We start from the raw sequence: 20525 nt of genomic DNA, 5'->3' as shown, positions 1-20525 counted from the left end.
CCTTACAGGGTTAAAAAGAAAGATTCCTACTTTCATTGCTACCTGCTTGCTGGCTAGCCAGCTAGCCAGCCCTGTGGGCCTTGCTGCTGCTGCAGCCAAAAAACAAAAGGTGGTGCTGCTGCTGCTTCTGCTTCTGCTTGTGTCTGGCCGCTGTTGGAGCGTCCAGGCACAGGACTTCTGCTGCCGCTGACTAAATGGCCTCCTTAATTGGATCATCTGAGCAGCCAGCACACCTGTGCAGGTAGGTAGGGCATGACATGATAGGCAGCTGCCTTATAGCGGGTGGGTGCTGAATGTTCCTAATTGACAAAATAAGATTAATGCTTATGAAGAAATATAAAATCTCATCCCTTCCCCAATATCGCGCCACACCCCTACCCCTTAATTCCCTGGTTGAACTTGATGGACATATGTCTTTTTTCGACCGTACTAACTATGTAACTATGTAACTATGTAACATAACATGGGGGGTCTCCTGGCTGTTCACACAGGTGTGTCATTGCTGTACATTGACCATGCATTGCTTCTGTGGTATTGCAAAGGCAAAGACAAATGCTTCCAGCCATCCATTGCACTAATGGATTGGTCATCAGCTGGCTGTCTATGTCCCGCATCAATATAGACCAAAGTACAGAGGGTTAGGCTATGCTATTGTGCACCTACCTAATGCATCAGAAGGTGCGAGGCCCTTGCTAAATTCTGTGCACAGACTTTGAGATCTATGCTTTAGACTGTATCTAAACCTGCTCCAACATGGACTGACATTCTGGCCTACTTTCAGCCGATGCGACTTGTCTGTCGCTGAACAGTCGCTTTTTATGTATTCAGCACCTATGTATAATGTTGTAAAAATGCTCTAGAAGCTAAAGTCGCAGAAATGTCACACATATTTGGCCTGCAACTTTCTGTGCGACAAATTCAGACAGGAAAAATCAGTATAAATCCTTAGAAAATTATCCCCCAGTGTCTCCATCTGCTGGCGGTATTGAATAAGCATTGCTGCACTGATGGGGTATGCATTAGACGAAAAAAAAGAAGAAAAAGAAGAATAATACGCCCAGAAAAGAGGCGAAAAGGAGAAAAACGTAAAAAAACGTGAAAAAAAAGTAAGAGGAAGAGAAGGGAAAAAAAGGTGGAAATGGGTTTAAAAGTGATTTCGGCTGAGAAATATATATATATATATTTGTGGTCCGGCCAACTATCAGAACGAACCTGGAACCTACCTAACCTGAGCTAAGCAGTCTGAGTTGTGCCATAACTGCTGCGACAGATATGCCTAAAAAGAGGGCATACCCTGATAGTAGAATATATGGTAAGGGTAGGGTGGGAGGGACGACCAACTGAGAGCGTCAGCTAAAGGTGAGTACGAGGGCTGTATTTATGGAGCCAAGCTGCCCCTCCCACAAATACGGCTAATGATTAGCCTACCACTTGTGGTCCGGCCAACTATCAGAACGAACCTGGAACCTACCTATCCTGAGCTAAGCAGTCTGAGTTGTGCCATAACTGCTGCGACAGATATGCCTAAAAAGAGGGCAAAGACAACATTAGGTTAGGTGCAGTGAGTATTTATTGAAACAGCGCGACTTACAAAACCAGCAGCTTAAATGCCAACATTATCTCAACATGCGGATTTGGTATGTATCTAGAGTAACAGGCGGACTTCCACCGACCCATTCTTTTAATAATGTGCACCGGCGTGTTATTTTTGGAAGCTGCTGATGCAGCTCCTATTCGGAAGGAGTGACCAGTGATGGATCTAGGGTTGACCCCTAAACTACTTAACAACACTCGAACATGGTTCATGAAAACCGTGATTGACATAGGGCTCCCCAAGATCGAGAATAATGGGGAGTCTGGAACTTGTTTGTCAATGACTCCCAACCATTCTCGAATGACTATCACTGGGCACCATACATTGCCCGTAGGGAAGTATCTCACTAAATCTACCTGACCGGGCGAGAGTGTTTTGGAGGAATGTAGTGAGAGGACATAGCAGTTATCACTCCAGGCAACCTGAGCCTTACGCAGGAAGGTGGCAGAGGAGTTAGCTCTACCAAACTCCCCCGGCCTAAGGAACCCGTAGTATGCCATGTATATCGCAGTCTTAATCATCAAACTACGAACCCGCCCAAATGGCAAACCATCCAGCGATTGTGATATGGACCTGAAGAGCTGCCCGGAGACCGGTTGCCGCTTGACCCTCGAGGCTGTATGGTGTTTGCTAATCCCTTTAAGGATAGCGCGGACTGGGTGAGCCGATAATACTGAGGGCCTATCTGGAAACTCTAGAGACCTGAAGTGCTGGATCCCTGACAGATAGAGCTTGATGGTGTTATGAGATAGTCTGCGCTCTAAGTGGCAAAAGGCAGTGAAGGCTAGTAGGTATTTGATATCATCGAGTTCTCGCTGGGGATGTTGTAACTGGAATTTAGCGAACAATCTCTGAGCTGTGCTGTATATCCTGCGGGTGTTGACGGAGAGTGACTGTGTCATAATGGTTTGAGCGGAGATTATGTGTCGTGTTAATCCATCATCAATGACCTGAAATGAGGCGCCGGGGTAGCTAGAGTGTCGGCTTCTGGGCACACCTGGAAGAAACGAGTCGTGTTACCGCGAGACAATGCATCTGCTGCGACATTCCTGCGACCACTAATATGCTCACAAATGAACCTAAAGTGATGGATCAAGGATAACCAAATAAAGCGCCTAACAAATGACATAATCTCTTTGGACTTAGATCTACCGCTGTTTAAGATATCCGCCACTGCAGCGTTGTCCGTGAAGAAAATGACAGTGGAATTGGCCCATTCTTTACCCCAAACTTGCGCAGCTGCCACCACTGGGTATATCTGGAATAGGGCAGAGACCTGCCCGAATCCTGTCAGGCTCTGCACCTCTTCTGGCCAGGTGTCAGACAACCAGTGGTTGTGGTATGTAGCCGCGAAACCAGTGGAAGAAGCTTCGTCCGTGTACACGCACGGTGAATGACGAGAAGCTTTGGGAGTAAACAGGGAAATGCCATTCCATTGTGATAAAACCTGTCCCACATGGCCAGGTCGGCTAGGGCTTCTCTGTCTAGTCGGACTGTACTGTCTTGCCCGGGCGCTGTAGGCAGTAGCTGTAGCAACCTGGAGACGAAGGACCTACCCTGCGGTATGATTCTAACGGCAAAATTGAGCATGCCGAGGAGAGACTGTAGCTCTACCTTGGTGGTAACCTGCGACACTACCCCCCTGTGAATGACTGCCCTGATTCTCTGTAGTCTATCAGGTGGGAGACTGGCCTGCATTTCAAGTGTGTCCAAATGTAGCCCTAAGAAAGTGATGCGTGTACCAGGGCCCTCCACTTTGTTGGTTGCCAACGGGACATCTAAGTTGGAGAAGATCGTGCGTAGCGTGTCTATATCCCGACGTGTAGAAGCTGGATGTTCGATCAACAGGAAGTCATCGAGGTAATGTATTACATAATTACAATGACCCTCGTTGAGCAAGATCCAGTGGAGAGCCCTGGCAAACTGATCGAAGATCCACGGGCTACTCTTGGCTCCGAACGTCAGTTTATTGGCGAAGTAGTATAGCTTGTCCCATTTAATCCCGTGTCACTGCCACAAACTAGGTTTAATGGGGAGTAGTTTATAGGCATCCGTTATGTCAGCTTTCGACAAAAGGGAGCCTTTGCCTAGCTGGATGATGACCTCTATCGCCTCATCTATGGAGGAGTACCTCATGGAGAACTCTTCGGAAGGTATTAAAGAATTAATGCTAGGTATCTGACAAGAATGAGGCGCAGAGAGGTCGTAAATTAGTCTGCTTTTATTTGAGAATTTCCCCCGAACCACACCCACTGGATTAATTCTCCAAGTGACGAATGGCGGAGAAGTCAGAGGGCCGATGAGAAACCCCTTCATCAACTCTGCCTGCAACAGGGCGGTGACTGTATGTGGATCCCTGATGGCCGACATCAAGTTTTTACATTCAAAACAAGATTGGGGAAGTGACAGTAACCCTGTATGAAACCCCTCAATAAAGCCGTTGACCAGATACTGGACCCAGGCTGGGTCCGGATGCCCCTGTAAATAATCGTGGAGCAACCCTGTGCGCACCCTGCTTAGTCATGCTGTAGCCGCTTTCTGGGGACAGGACACTTTGGGATGTGCTCTAAAGCAAATCGAACATAGATGCAGAAGTCTGCATTGATTATAGTGACAGGATGTAAAATTAAAGTTATTACAGATCTGTGAACGGCCTAAATACCTGATTGGACGTCCTAGTTTGTCTAATGCTGGTGCCGTCCTAGGGGTAGGTGTGGCTGCTGATATATAGCTGTGCCTTGGTTGTGTCCCCTGAGGAGCTAGGTTTGTCTCACCGCACCAGTCAGTGGTGTGAGTCATGGCGTGGCATTGACTACAAGCAGGGGCTCTGAGGCCAGCGAAGTGGCGGCAGAAAAGTTCTGTATCCACCTCGGCCCAGTTGGTGATATGGTCGAATTGTACTAACGCCGCTGCCGCTTTTGCCGCATATGAGCGATGATATTCATAGAAGGCGGAGCCCCCATACTTGTAGCCAAGATCCACGACCTTGTACATGTATAGATCGAGTTCTTCCCTCCGGTTAGGACTAGCGGAGCATATAATGTCCTGGAACAGACTAAACGCCAGGACGAACTCCGGCAGTGTAAGTTTGCGGTTTAACCTGGCGTCCCTGGATTTGAGTATGATGGACACTTCGCCACACGCTATTGTTTTGTTATCAGGAACTTCGTGTGACGCGACCAACAGAGACGCCAGGTTCACCAGCTTACCCTCCAGAATTTCTTTCCTGATATTACTGGGAACTAAGTGAGACGGAGCTACGTTCAGGAAGCGCCCTAACCCACCTGGTACATTAGTTTGAGCTGTGCTGGGGATGGGGGTATCCTGAGTGGCTGGTGTGGTGAGATTGCTACTCTCCACTGCTTCTAGCCTGGATTCTATCCTATTGATGGAAGCAGTCACCGTATTCAACATAACATGCAATTGTGCCAACGAAGTCTGCACCGTGTCCGGAGGGGTTATCTCCTGGCTGGGGCCTGCCCTGTCTGCCGCCAGGAGGCGGAAAAGTTCGGCCTTTCTTGCATTTGCGGGATAAGAAATGTGCCTCCTGGGGAGTTTTGCTGTTAGTTTCGGGATGGTCCACATCCTAAGGGATGGAATGCTATCGTGGTCGGACTGCTGATCCGCATTGTCTGGTAGCGATGGAGTCTCTTCTAACTCCGATATATGAGACATACTGACTGTGGAAAGTAAGATAAGGTGGAATTAATCATAATGGCGGAAGGCTAAGTCTTGAAGCCATCACCATGTGATCCACACCCGTGCGGGAGAAGTAATGGTGCCCGGTTATGAGTGAGCTTATGACCGAGTCGTCGATCATGACCGTGAAGTGTCCTTGGCGGATGTGAGCGACTGTGCTTGCATGCGGTAGACCCTGGTGCGTATGTAGGTGAAAGACTGAACGTAAGTAGCCATGATCACTAGTAGCGAGAGACCCTGCGTGAGCAACGAAGGTGATAGTGACTGTGTCCGCCGTGGGCTCGTGTTACTGTGATTGTGCTAGTGCTGCCTCCCCTGAAAGTGCATTGATTAATTAGCAGCCCCTGTGCCTGTCAATGCGAACGGGATTCAGCGTTTATAATCGTACCTAAGGACATGAAAGGCCGTCATAAGCGACGCGCCTATAGACGTGATAGGACTTATGCGTAAGTAAGAGCCTATCGACGTGATAGGACTGAGCATAACCAACGTGCCTATAGAGGTGATAGGACTAAGCGTAACCAACGTTCCTATAGACGTGATAGGAGTAAGCGTAAGCAGCGTGCCTATAGACGTGATAGGACTAAACGTAAGCGACGTGCCTATAGACGTGATAGGACTGAGCGTAACCAACGTGCCTATAGACGTGATAGGAGTAAGCGTAAGCCGCGTGCCTATAGAGGTGCTAGGACTAAACGTAAGCAACGTGCCTATAGACGTGATAGGACTGAGCGTAACCAACGTGCCTATAGACGTGATAGGACTACCCGTAACCAACGTGCCTATAGATGTGATAGGCTTAAAGGTAACCAACATACGTATAGACGTGATAGGACTAACGCAACCAACGTGTCTATAGACGAGATAGGATAGGAGATAGGTGTAACCATGAAACTTGTGTGCGTGAGACGGGTTAACAGTGAGCCACATGCCTATGCCGGGAATTGACCTCTAGCACCATGAATGACGCGGATGTGCCCCGGTGTCATGCTTGCCTATCCACCTCACCCCCCCCCCCCCCCTTTTCGTTTTTTTTTATTTTTTTTTATTTTTCTTTATTTTTTTTTATTTTTTTTTTTAATAATAACCTACTCGATTTAAGCCATAGTAAGAAAAAGCGTGTTGAGAGAAAGGAGTAGGCACCCACTGAGTCCACCTAAATAAAGATAGTTAACATGAGTATACGTCCGGTATAGTGTAAGATTCTATCCCTAATTATCAGTACACACCTAATTATGTCACCTGGTGAAGAAAAGAGCCGAGCACCTGCGAGGAGGAGCGAGGTAATGTGATATGGTGTCCAAATGGGCCTTGCAAATGCTTGTAGTAGGCTACCCTCTTCTTACTGTGCGACCTGTTAACCCGAGGGGTTAACTGATGAGGCAGGTTGCCACCGTATGAGAGATGGCGGAGCCAATTGTGAACGTGAGGGTTAAATATATTTAAGGTCCCTGAAAATGACAACATGTATAAACAATTGCTGAGACGACAAATGGGGGTGAAAAACCAAGCAACAACACGTACCAAAAAGACTTGGTCGCCGCTGAGGCGAATTATATGTGGAATGCTGAACGTGCACCTGAAAACATAAACGAGACCAACATGTATGCGTTTTACATGACCATCCAAGAACCGCTGTTGTTTTCCTAATAGCCCCCCTAATTCTATATTATAAACGCCCCTTCCCTTTTATTTTTTATTTATGTATTTATTTATTTATTTACTTTTTTCCGTAACCCATAGCAACCGTACCTAAGATGTGGTCTGAATGGAGTGCAAAGTCTGGGGAAAGGGTGCCGTGATGCGCTGAGTGCACAACATACGAGTATGTATTCACAATAGGTTAACCCTTGCTGTTTGCTGCGTATCACATCACCACTATGCCCCTATGTGTATGAGCTCAGCCCCACGCATCCGATGCGATGTATTGACATGGCGTGGTGACTACGTGATGCTGGCATATAAACCTGCCGAGCATTAGACATCGGCACGCTGGCACTTATTCCCCTGTGAGCCGCTGCCAGCGGGTCGTCCGCATGTGTCCCGGCACCGCCGCCGCTATCGCTACCCAGCCCCAGTGTTGCCACGGCGCTGAATGCGGGAAAGCCACTGGCGCCACCGTGTGCCGGGCCGCAGAGAGTGAGCTGCAGCGTTGAGGTACCATGCCGCCCTACCCCCCAGCACCCTGGGTCTGACCTCCCTCTCCCCCAGGCCCCGATCTTACTTGTTTAGCAGCGGAACGTAGAAGCACTTCGGATCGTTCTAGCTGCCGATATGCTGATCCCGCGCACCGACGCTAGACACCCACTGATGACGTAGACGACCAACTGAGAGCGTCAGCTAAAGGTGAGTACGAGGGCTGTATTTATGGAGCCAAGCTGCCCCTCCCACAAATACGGCTAATGATTAGCCTACCACACATACATATATATTATATATATATATATATATATATATATATATATATATATATATATATATATATATATATATATACGCGCACACACACACATATATATATAAACGTATTCTCCGTTGAGATATTGCAGCCGCTGCTGTGTCCAGGCCCAGGAGCTTTAGCACTGTGCTGTGATGTCACTCAATACCACTGACATCACTAGGTGTAAACAACATCTCACCTTAGCTGTGTATGTGACTATGGAGCTGGTTGGTGATGTCGTCGATTATGGCCTTCATAGAAGCAACAGGAGATTGTTGCATCCATCTAGAACCCTTAGAACTACAGTGCTATGATGTCACTCACTTCCACAGGCCTTGCAGAGTGTAAACAACAACAACCCAGCTTTGTTGTGTATGTAACCATAGGGATTGTGATGTCGCCTAGAACCTTCACAGCAGCGACAGCTTTATGAGGAGCATCAGCACTGCTCTGCCTGAGCAGAACCATCACCGCCATAGGTTGTCAAATAACCCGGATTTAACCCACACAAGTAAGTCCAATAGGGTGCAGGCATGTCCTCTATGCTTACAGCTTCCCGTGGGTGTTGGTTTGATACCGTTTGGGGACAGCCAAGGAGGCATCTGCAGGCAACAAAGGTAGGTGTGTGCTTGTGTGTGTTTCCTATGCAGATCCTAAGCCCAGTGTCACATGCACGTAGGAGGAGTAAGAAGGGTTCCTGGCAAATCCGGGTTATGGATTGCATTTAAAAAGGCCCCGTGGGAGTGCAATGGGCCCCTGTCTTGCTGCTTAGCAATAATGGTATGGGTTTAGGTTCTGCTGTGTGTACTGGTGGTTGACTGCCCCCCAGCCCAGAGTGTGCATGGGAAATTGTCTGGCAGTCTCCCTGACAGCAAGCAGTGATAGTGCCCATGAAGGGGACCTTGTTGGGCCCGCCCCTTTCACGGTTATCGCTTCTCGGCCTTTTGGCTAAGGTATAGGGATATACCTTGGCTGATCCGGTTCCTGCTTTTGTGGGTGCTCTGAGACCCCCCTTCTCGGCCCTGGGACATCGCCCTTCGTTGGGCTTAAGTCCCTTGCTGCTATTGGGGAGGGGGCCCACCTCAGTGTAGAGTTGCGATCCCCCTTTGCCTTAGGGACCTAGTGTCTCTTTGGTGCGCTTGATTGTGAGCATGGCGTCAGCCAGTGACGGAGATCCAGGCATGGTACCATCTTATGCCAAGCTCAAGAACTCAGTACGTATATCGTACTTGGAGGACCAGAGAAAGAACCGGGACCTGAAGTACATCGTGGAGCAAGTTCTGCTGGGCGTCTTTGGATTAAGGAAGCATGAGATATTATCCATCCAAGATTATCCGAAAAGAGGAGTATACGATGTTACTTTTACGGAAGGAGGTATTTACAAGGACTTTGTTATACAGATGAAGAAGGTAAGCGGAGATTCCCGCTTGAGTGGAATAAGAATTGTTGAGCACTTTCCCGATGAACTTATGCTTTTAGTTATAAAAATGTACTCTCCATACGTTAAAGAAGATGAAATTGTTGTGTTTTTAAGGAATTTTTGTAAAAAATTATAAATAGAGGGAAAGTGATGAATCAGTGTGGAATATGGTCCTCTAAGTGGAAGTTTCTGGTTGAGTTCAAAGAAGATCTATTACTCCCAGGACGAAAGGTTATGCCTCCAGCTCGGTTCAAGTTAGGAAATGTAAATGGTGACGTGTTTTTCCCAGAAATGCCCAATTTCTGCAGAGCTTGTAGAAGATATGGACATGATAAAAACGTATGTGAGAGTACATGCACAAATTGTGGCAGCACTGAGCACTCCTCCAGAGAATGCACAAAAGAAAAGAAATGCAGTTTATGTTACAGAGTTGACCATTTGTATGCTTCTTGTCCTCACAGAAACAAAGAGAACCAACAGAGAAGCCAGCCAGACCCCCGTCATATGAACAGAGAAGACAGCAAACCAGAAGAAAACCCAACTGATCCACATGGTGAGTCTGCTACCTCTGATGAAGATGGATACGAGAAACCCTCCAGCATGAAGGTAAGAAGAAAGGAGAAGAAAGCATGGCAGACAGGAGCTCCTCTCTCGCAGCAGAGGGGTAGTAACCTGGGTGAAGCTGTCAGCAAGCCTCAGAGTGCCCCCCTGAGGAAGCCAGAAAATGTTGGGGCTAAGAGAAGAAAGACCGGAACAGGAAGAGATGAGGCGTTTGTGGAAGAAGAGGGGGGGGGGTAGGGATGCCATCAGGTGTTCCAGCCCCCTCCCCAAGTGAAACAGGCAACTCGTCCATGGTTCCCGACACGGTGGAAGTCGTTGTGCCCGACCGGCTGCCCGGGGTGGCTCCGACAGGTCATCCCGGGGAGGAGATGGACACTGGGCAAGGTGACGGAGACGGGACAACCCCTGTTCCGGCGAAGAGGAATCCTCTCCTTAGTCCCCTACCGGAGGATCTTCAGGAGGAGGTAATGGAGGAGTCAGACGGTAGCAGCTCACCGGAATCTCTGGTGACAGTGAGATCAGAAGGGGAAAATGATAGTTTTGGGGGTCTGGCTGATGAGGATGAGATAGAATGTGCACAAAGATATTGAAAGTGGTCTCTCTGTAACCTTTAATGATGGCGCTCCATGGACTCTCCCTCAATGTGAGGGGCCTTAAGACACACGCAAGAAGAACTGCTATTTTTAATTTTTTATCCTTTTTGTCTGCATCAGTTTTCTTCTTACAGGAATGTGGCATCCCTCACCAAGCATCATACAAGAAATATGAAGAAGACTGGAAGCATGGCCCCTCAGTGTGGTCAGGGTCCAACGTATCTAAATCTGGAGGAGTTGCTATACTTTTTAAGGGTAATGTTAATATAATTTTTAAGCAAGAGATTTTACCAGGAAGGATTTTATTAGTTAAAGCTTTTATAAATGGTTTTACATGGCAGTTTTTAAACTTTTATGGTTCACCTGATAAAAAAGAAAGAGAAGAGATGTTAGAGATTTTACCTCTTTTCATTAATGATTCTTATCCTTTGGTTTTAGCTGGGGATTTTAATTGTGTTTTAAGAGGTGAGAAAAGATATTCTCAAGCTACTAGTAGAAATTATGATAAGACATCTAACATTTTAAAAAATATTACTTTAGATTTTAGGCTTATAGATGTTTTTAAAAAATGTAATCCAAATTTACCTGATACTGAAGGCATTACATGGAGTAATGTGAATTGTAGCTCGAGGATTGATTTTATCTTCTCTTCTCAAAATGTTTTACCTGCCAAATGTGAGCTTTTAACTAATATATTTTCTGATCATAAATGTCTTCTATTTGTTTTAAATCCTGTTCCTGGTTTTAAGAGGGGTATTGGTTCATGGAAATTGAACATATCTCTTTTAGAAGATAAAATAATCTTAACAGAATACGCCAATTTTTATAATAAATGTAAAAATTATAGAGACCCAAATATAGATATAAAAGTATGGTGGGAAAATATGAAGAAAAAAAAACTAAAGATTTTTTTATAAAACAAGGTATCCAAAAAGCTAAAGATAAAAGACATTGTTATGATATTTTAAATACACGTCTTCAAACTCTTTTTAAATTACACAATATAGGGATAGATGTAAAAGATGATATTGTTAACATTAAAAAAGAAATAAAAACATTTTTAAATGAAAAAGGTAAAGAGATCATTTTTAAAGCTAAAATCAAACATATTGAAAATAATGAAAAATGTACAAGATATTTTTTTTAAAAATCTAATCAAAAAGAGTCCATATCGAAAAACTAGAAGGAGAAGTGGAGATGAATAAAATTTTATTTAAAGTACAATGTTATTATAGGGAACTTTTTAATGAGAAAAAAATAGATGCTAATTTCATGAACGATGCCTTAAACAAAATAGAACCTGTTTTAGAGAATAATTCTCAATCCTTTCTTTTACAGTCTATCCCAGAGAAGGAAATATTGGATACCATAAACAGTTTTAATTTGGGTAAAGTACCGGGGTCTGATGGCCTGCCAATCGAATTTTATAAGGTTTTTATGAGGTTTTAAAAGATGATCTTTTATCTCTTTTTACAGATGTTTTTAATACCAAGATTTTACCACAGTCATGGAAAATGGGTGAGGTTTCTCTGCTCTTTAAAAAAGGTGATAAAGAGGATATTAGGAATTGGAGACCAATAACCCTTTTAAATGCTGATTATAAAATAATGGCTAAAATATGTGCAAACAGACTAAAAAATGTTATAGATAAATTAATACATAATAATCAAGTGTGTGGTATACCGGGTAGAAACATGTGGGAAAATTTAAACCTCATAAAAGATATAATAGAAGATGCTAAAATAAGGAAAAGTAATTTAGCAATTTTAACAATAGACTTTGAAAAAGCATTTGACAGAGTCTCGCACTGTTTTTTATTTAATGTTTTAAATAAAATGGGCATACCAGAAGGTTTTTTAACGTCACTCAAAGCCTTTTATAATGACTGTTTTAGCAAAAGTTTAATTAATGGTTTTAAGACTGAAATGGTTCCTTTAAAATCTGGTGTGAAGCAGGGTTGCCCCCTATCACCCCTTTTATTTATTTGCGCACTAGAGCCACTTTTATGTGACATAAGAGGTGATAAACAGATCCGTGGGATAAGGCTCCCCGGAGGAAATGGTCTTGAAGCTAAAGTAGTCAGTTATATGGATGATGTAGCAGTGACATGTCAAGAAAGCCTGGCACTTAAAAAAACTTTAACACAAATTAACTATTTCTGTTGTGCTTCTGGTTTTAAAGTGAATTTTAACAAGTGCGAGATTTTAAAAGTCGGCAAGCTGGATACAAGAGACATAAAGGTACCGGTAGTAGAAAAAGTTAAAATTTTAGGTGTGTATTTTAATGAATTAAATAATGGAAACGAAAGCTGGGAGCTAACAATGCAAAAGGTGAACCAAAAATTATGTGTATGGAGACTAAGAGACCTTACAATGGAAGTTAAAGTGCTGATTTTAAAGATGGTGATCTTAACTTTGCTTTTATATTTAAGTTTAGTGTTCCCACCTAACACACATATAATACGTAAAGTCTCAAAAGTCTGTTACACCTTTTTTTGGAATTCCAAATATGAGAAGTTAAAAAGAGAAATTGTATCTAAACCTTAAGAGAAAGGGGGGGAAAGTTTTACTGATTTTACTGCGTTCCTTTATACAAAATTCTTTTCATTGTGTCTTAAGAATGTTTTTAAAGACAACTATTGGTCGTTCTTTTTGCGCTATAATGTTGGTAATCTCATGAGGCACCATGGTTGGTTTGAAGCAGATCTTAAACACCCTTATGCTTTTAACCTCCCTATTACTTATTGCATTTTAGAAAAGATTGTTTCTCTTTTTAAACTGTTTGATTTTAGTAAAGATATTCTAATCGATGGGAAAAAACTTACGAGAGTCATTTTAAACAATATTAACATGTGCCAAGTTGGAAATTTTAATGATGATAAATGTAAAGAAATCTGGAGAATTGTGAACTCATTTTATCTTTTTAACTCACAGAAGGACTTATCCTGGAGCTGCATCCACAGCTGCCTTCCGTGCCGCGCTTTCCAACACCGTAGAGGATTTGCAAGCACAGCAAAGTGTCCAAGAGAGGGATGCCACGAAGAGGAGACTGTTTTACATCTTTTATGGACATGTGATTTTTCTAGAAGGATATGGACTAAAATGCTGCCACTTTTAAACAAAATTGCTGCTATAAAAGACTGGGACTATAATATGGTTTTATATGGGTGTTTGGATTGTCCCGGCAAACAAGAGAAACGGAAGGCATGGCAAATAATAAACTGTGTGAAGGCAGCTCTGTGGAAAAATAGGAATATTTTATTATTTAAAAAGGACATTTTATCTTTCGATGATGTTATTGGAATGATTTTAAGTGAAATGTACATCTATCTTTTAATCGATAAACAAAGTGATGAGTTTGCATTCTTAAAATGGCATTTTACCGACTGGCATATGTGAAATTGTAAAATTGTAAGTTTTTTATGTTCCCCTGGTTTTTAATGCTTGTATGTTAAAACTTGAAACTTAAATAAAATAGGTGTGTACCTGTGAAGGTGCAGCCAAGTAAAAAATAAAAAAAATCTGTTCTTATCAGTTTAATATCTGATACGTCCCCTATCTGGGGACCATATATTAAATGGATTTTTGAGAACGGGGGCCGATTTCGAAGCTTGCTTCCGTCGCCCTATGCATTGACCCGATATGGCAGTATCTTCGGGTACAGTGCACCACCCCCTTACAGGGTTAAAAAGAAAGATTCCTACTTTCATTGCTACCTGCTTGCTGGCTAGCCAGCTAGCCAGCCCTGTGGGCCTTGCTGCTGCTGCTGCAGCCAAAAAACAAAAGGTGGTGCTGCTGCTGCTGCTTGTGTCTGGCCGCTGTTGGAGCGTCCAGGCACAGGACTTCTGCTGCTGCTGACTAAATGGCCTCCTTAATTGGATCATCTGAGCAGCCAGCACACCTGTGCAGGTAGGGCATGACATGATAGGCAGCTGCCTTATAGCGGGTGGGTGCTGAATGTTCCTAATTGACAAAATAAGATTAATGCTTATGAAGAAATATAAAATCTCATCCCTTCCCCAATATCGCGCCACACCCCTACCCCTTTATTCCCTGGTTGAACTTGATGGACATATGTCTTTTTTCGACCGTACTAACTATGTAACTATGTAACTATGTAACATAACATGGGGGGTCTCCTGGCTGTTCACACAGGTGTGTCATTGCTGTACATTGACCATGCATTGCTTCTGTGGTATTGCAAAGGCAAAGACAAATGCTTCCAGCCATCCATTGCACTAATGGATTGGTCATCAGCTGGCTGTCTATGTCCCGCATCAATATAGACCAAAGTACAGAGGGTTAGGCTATGCTATTGTGCACCTACCTGATGCATCAGAAGGTGCGAGGCCCTTGCTAAATTCTGTGCACAGACTTTGAGATCTATGCTTTAGACTGTATCTAAACCTGCTCCAACATGGACTGACATTCTGGCCTACTTTCAGCCGATGCGACTTGTCTGTCGCTGAACAGTCGCTTTTTATGTATTCAGCACCTATGTATAATGTTGTAAAAATGCTCTAGAAGCTAAAGTCGCAGAAATGTCACACATATTTGGCCTGCAACTTTCTGTGCGACAAATTCAGACAGGAAAAATCAGTATAAATCCTCAGAAAATTATCCCCCAGTGTCTCCATCTGCTGGCGGTATTGAATAAGCATTGCTGCACTGATGGGGTATGCATTAGACGAAAAAAAAGAAGAAAAAGAAGAATAATACGCCCAGAAAAGAGGCGAAAAGGAGAAAAACGTGAAAAAAAAGTAAGAGGAAGAGAAGGGAAAAAAAGGTGGAAATGGGTTTAAAAGTGATTTCGGCGGAGAAATTTATATATATATATATATATATATATATATATATATATATATATATACATATATATACATATACATATACACACACACACACACACACGTGGGAAGCCTATCAGGCTGAATTTGTGGGAGGGGCTTTGGCTATTTCACATCCATCGGCCCCTCCCTCTGTGCGTACGCTGGGTCAGGTGTGTGGTGGTGCAGGTAAGTGCCGGGTGACCGGCAGGTTTCTTTTACTGGGGCCCTGGTCTGTTGCTATTTGCTCCCCTCGTTTGGCGGGCAGGCTCCGGCACCCAGCGTGTTATGTAGGCGGCGGTCCGTCGGTGCAGCGCGTGCCCGGGCTGGCCGCAGTGAACACGGCCTCTGGATCCAGCGGCAGCTGGCGGCATGGCAGGCGCGGGGAGACGCGACCCACGTGGGTCTCCCTTTGCCGGCGTCTCACGTGTAACACGGGGCTCTGAACGGGCGGGGTCACAGCATGCCAGTGAGCCGGCGGTATAGCTCCACGGATGGCCAGCAGGTGGCGCTGGAAAAAATAAAAATAAAATGTGTGTGAGGAATGTGTTAGGCTTACAGAGTGTATTGGTACCATGCAGTAATAAGGGGCTGGCTCATGGTGCACCGGTGTCAGGCCACATTTCCTGACACATGCACTGTCGCAGACAAGGGGCAGCTTGTAAAGTTAATAATACGATAATCCATATTACTGTGGCTTCGGTTTAGGGGGGGTGGTCATGCATATCGGGGTACCGGGTCAGAGGCTTGGGGTAGTCAAGTAATTAGTGGGGTTGGGGTAGTTTCAGGCATAGGGGGGGGGGGGGGGGCTAGGAGGTGCCAGCATGTATGGGTCAGGGGTGGTAGGTGGCGCGTAAACCATATGGTTAGTACACTGTTAGTTTCTCTTGCAGATTAGGTGGGCTGTATCCAGTTAGGTGGTCGTTACGTTCCTGTTCATTGCAAACTTGGCTACGGTCAGTACCAACCGTACGGTGGTTGTTCATGTTATTTATTCACGTTTCACGGTGGTCATCACTTTCGCTAGCAGACACTAGTTCACGTCATTTCAGTCAAATGCTTAATACTCCTGTTACATTAGTTAATGTTACGCACTGCTGCTGTTACACATAGGCCCTGAATCACTCTATATCTGACTCGACATGTCAGATAGGGTTCAAGGCGTCATTGCTACTGTCACGCATACAGAGCATTTCGTTTACACGGGTAGTGGTCACTGCGATCTTGACTCTTCTTCAAGGGTGACCACTTGCCTGCGGTGGTTGCTGACACGTCTTCAGAGCCATCGCTAGTTAGTTAGAAACGGTGCACACTGTAATCTTGACTCGCAGTCAGGAGGTGTTCACGGTTTAATTATTCATGACTATACGCGTCATGCACACGTTCTCGGTCAGACACACGGTCAGGCCTCGTTTCAAACTATTCAGGTGGTACTCTGGGTCGCACTGGCACTACGGTCAGCACCCTTGGGTTCGGCCACATTGCACGGGCAGTCTGCAGCTGTAAGCTAACATTAAGTATGTATTCGGTTGTTTGCAGGGTTACAGTCGATTTGCTGTTCGTTTCAGACGTCTTACTGTTGTGTTACAGTGGTGGTAAGGTCAGTCAGTACTCAGCAAGGGGGGTACACGTTTCTCATATCTGGTGACTCACGATTACCGTTTTTTTCCCCGGCACCCGTTACAGCCCGGACAGGTCATGTCTCACGTGTCAGACATAGAGGACCCGATGTCCATCCCTGCTACACCAGCTAGAAGCTCCGTGCGAGGGACGCCCTCCTCTGCAGCTTACAGTGCTTGGACGATCCCCAAGTTGATGGAGGAGTTGCGCAAGAGAGCAATTCCATTTCCAGCAACCGCCCGAAAAGCAGAGTTGTACAAACTCCTCATGGCGGATCAGGGGGCTGGCGACAGTCAGGAGGGGACCTCGGGCCAGTCCACCCTCTCTGAACTGCATGCAATGATGACTTCCATGTTGGGCAGGCTGGATTCTCTGGAGAGAAGGGGCATTCAGGGGCCTCCAGCTCCAGCAGCATTGCAGGTGCCAACGCCTACACAGATGTCTGCCCCTGTTCCGGTAGGCAACCCAGGTAGGCGCTCTGGGCCACCAAGGGTGTCACCAGTCCATTTTGTCCCAGCAGCCCTGAGAAAGGACATACTGGAAGGGAAGGACATCAATTTGGCGGCCCTGTTGCTATTTGCCTTTGACGTTGAGGACACTAGAACGGTAGCGTGCGCTAACTTATCTGTTGTCCTTAAGAGTAAGGACACCAGGCTGAAACGGAAGCTAAATATCCACGAGTTTGTGATTGCCTTCAGCAAATACAGGGAGGTGATATGCTCAGCCAGGCCGGAGCGCAGAGAGGAGCTCGACCTGTATTTGCTGAGGGTTACTGAATACGCATACAAATACGGTGGTACCCATTTCTACGATTATCATAGAAGTTTCTCAGCCATGGCAGCGGCGGCCTTCAGCCAAGATGGGTACCTCACGGACTGGAGCATCGAAGATTCACAGATGTTCTGCAGCCACTTTGCAAATCTCAAATTCCCCGCATGTGCCGCCTGTCAATCAATCACGCATACTACGGCGTGGTGTGTAGGGCTGGCTCAACAGGGCGAGCAGGGCGCCACCAGACCGTCCACTTCCAAGGACAGTTTCAGCAGGTCCGCACCTTCCGTGGATAAGTTGGGCCGTCCAGTACACTATCTCGGAGGCTCACAAATTTGTAACAACTATAACATGTCTTTGTGCAACTTCAACAATTGCAGGTTATTACACATCTTCTACTGCTTCAGGGCACATCCGGGCTCTGCATGTAGGCAGAAAGGGCCAGCATGACTAGGCGGGGTACGTACCCCAGTCCTGGCCGCTCTGCTCGCGGATCACCCGGACCCAGATTGGGTCCAATGGTTGATCAATAGTTTTGATAGAGGCTTCCACGCCGGCATGGTCACACTGCCGCGGGCCACATTTGAATGCGACAATCTGCGGTCTGCCGTAAACGATCCCGCTGTTGTCACTGAATTAATAAATGCTGAGCTAATGAAAGGTTATATGATTGGCCCCTTGTTAGTTTCTCCATTCAGGTCTTGGAGGGTCAGTCCGGTAGGGGTGGTAACAGGCAAGTTCAATGGGAAAAAGAGACTGATATTTGACTTGTCGGCTCCTCATGGGTCACTTGTCCCCAGTATCAACTCTCTCATTCCATCCGAGGAGTTTAGCATGCATTATTCTTCCATAGACCAGGCTATTCAGGTCATCTTGGCGCTCGGCCCAGGGACTTGGATGGCGAAGGCGGATATCACTGACGCCTTCAAGTTGCTGCCATTGCACAGGGACCAGTGGCAATGGTTTGGGCTCAAATGGCAGGGGGCATATTATTTGGCTTCCAAGTTGACTTTCGGATGCAAGAGCAGCCCGTGGCTGTTTGACCAACTGGCCCAGGCATTGCACTGGCTGCTGGTTAATGTCTCTGGATGCAGCCAGGTCATCCATTATTTGGATGACTTTCTTCTGCTCAGTCGCCCGAGGGAAGAGCCGGACCAGTTGGTCAGATTGCTGAAACTGTTCACTGATATTGGGGTGCCAGTGTCTCACAAGAAAACGGTCGGTCCAACTAAGTGTCTCACCTTTCTGGGAGTAATCCTAGATTCAGTCGCAATGCAAGTCAGCTTGCCCACTGACAAACTCAACCGTATCAGAGACACTATCCACAAGTACACGGTCTCCCAGGTCACGACCAAGGGCGAGTTGCAGAGCTTGCTGGGAATGCTGGCATTTGCTATGCGAGCAATTCCGCAGGGCAGAGCGTTCGTATCCAGAATATTGTCTTTGCTGCATGGTGTCCCTCATCAACACAGTAGGGTCTGGCTAGATTGCCAAGCCCTGGCTGACCTGAACATGTGGGATAGGTTCATGGCACAATGGAATGGGATGGCTATGTTTGTCCTGCCAGCCTCCGAGTTGTCCCCCAAGATCTGCACCGATGCGTCATCTTCCACCGGTTATGGTACAGTGTGGGGCGGCAGGTGGATGACGGGCCAATGGTCCAAGCAGGTATTGGCTCTGGCAGGCTTCAGCAGCACTTCGGCACTTTTAGAGGTTTTCCCCATTGTAGCAGCTGCAGTGACATGGGGCGACAAGTGGTCAGGGAAGATGGTGGAGTTTCAGTGTGACAATCAGGCGACAGTTGCCATAGTCAACAAGGGCAGTTCCAGGCATGCTACTGTCATGTCATTCATGCGCAGACTAGTCTGGGTGTCCTTACAACACAACTTCAATTTTGTAGCCAGACACATACCGGGGGTAGACAACACGGCCGCAGATGCTCTGTCCAGGGCTAATTTCCATCTCTTTTCACAGGTGGCTCCGCAAGCAGATGCAGTAGGAACACAACCCCCTTGCCTGGCACAATTAATCTTGGACTGAATTATTACACACAGGTGGCCCGGGAGTTAATGTCGGACGCCTTAGCCCCCAATACCAGAAAGGCCTATCATGCAGCACACGACACCTTCAGGTCATATCTGTCGCAACATAGCATCCCCTTTTCTTACGACACCACTATCATTCTATCTTTCATCGGTTTCTGCCACTCTTCTCTGCACCTGTCTCATAGCACTATTAAATCTTACCTTTCGGGCATTCAGCATTTCATTTCTTTATCCCACCCAGACAGGCTATCTATCCTATCATCTCAGGCTGTCAAGGCTGCGCTCAGAGGGGTGGTGGCTCGTAGCGCCACAGCGCCACATCTCAGGAAACCGATCAGCGGCGAGCTGTTCCGAGCCATGTCTGACGCATTAGCCAATAACCCGTTTGGCTTCGAGCGCAGTCTGATAATCAAATCTGCCATTTATCTAGCCTTCTATGGCTTCCTCCGGCCGGGTGAATTTTCATGTGTCAGGCGGGGAGCGACACATCCACAGAAGGCTCATTTAAGGTGGCAGAGTTCTTGGTTCGAAGTTTCACTGTCTGTCACAAAACTTGTAGGTGGGGGGCGGTGGTGAAGTATTTTCCTTCAGGCAACAACTGGTGCCCGGTGGCGGTGTTGGCACAACTGGTTGAGTTCCTCCATGATAAGCCTCCGGAGTCGCCACTGTTGCCTTTCGGTGGGGGTGCTCTTACCACTTCTCTTTTCACATCGCATGTCCGCACGCTGCTTGGCAATTTAGGACACAACCCCAGAGAGTTCTCAGGTCACTCATTCCGCATAGGAGCAGCATCGGCGGCCTCCAGGCACAAGGTGCCTGTACATGTCATCCAGAAGTTGGGGAGGTGGCGTTCTGATGCATATACCACTTATGTCCCAGATCCCTCAAGGGAAATGGCAGAGGCATTTCAATTTTTGGCATTATAAATAAATGATACTTAATTACCCTAACTGGTGG

The 20525-nt window shown here is 46.1% G+C and overlaps 1 non-coding gene across 1 annotated transcript; it reads left to right on the top strand.

Moving 5' to 3' along the window:
- Nucleotides 1-13788: 13788 nt before the first annotated feature.
- LOC130285613 (U2 spliceosomal RNA) lies at nucleotides 13789-13980 on the top strand. Its single transcript, XR_008847393.1, has one exon. It is a non-coding gene; the product is annotated as a U2 spliceosomal RNA (small nuclear RNA).
- The last annotated feature ends 6545 nt before the right edge of the window (nucleotides 13981-20525 follow it).

The sequence above is a fragment of the Hyla sarda genome, chromosome 8 (genome assembly GCF_029499605.1).
Source record: "Hyla sarda isolate aHylSar1 chromosome 8, aHylSar1.hap1, whole genome shotgun sequence".
NCBI lineage: Eukaryota > Metazoa > Chordata > Amphibia > Anura > Hylidae > Hyla > Hyla sarda.
This window is presented reverse-complemented; position numbering and strand designations above follow the sequence as displayed.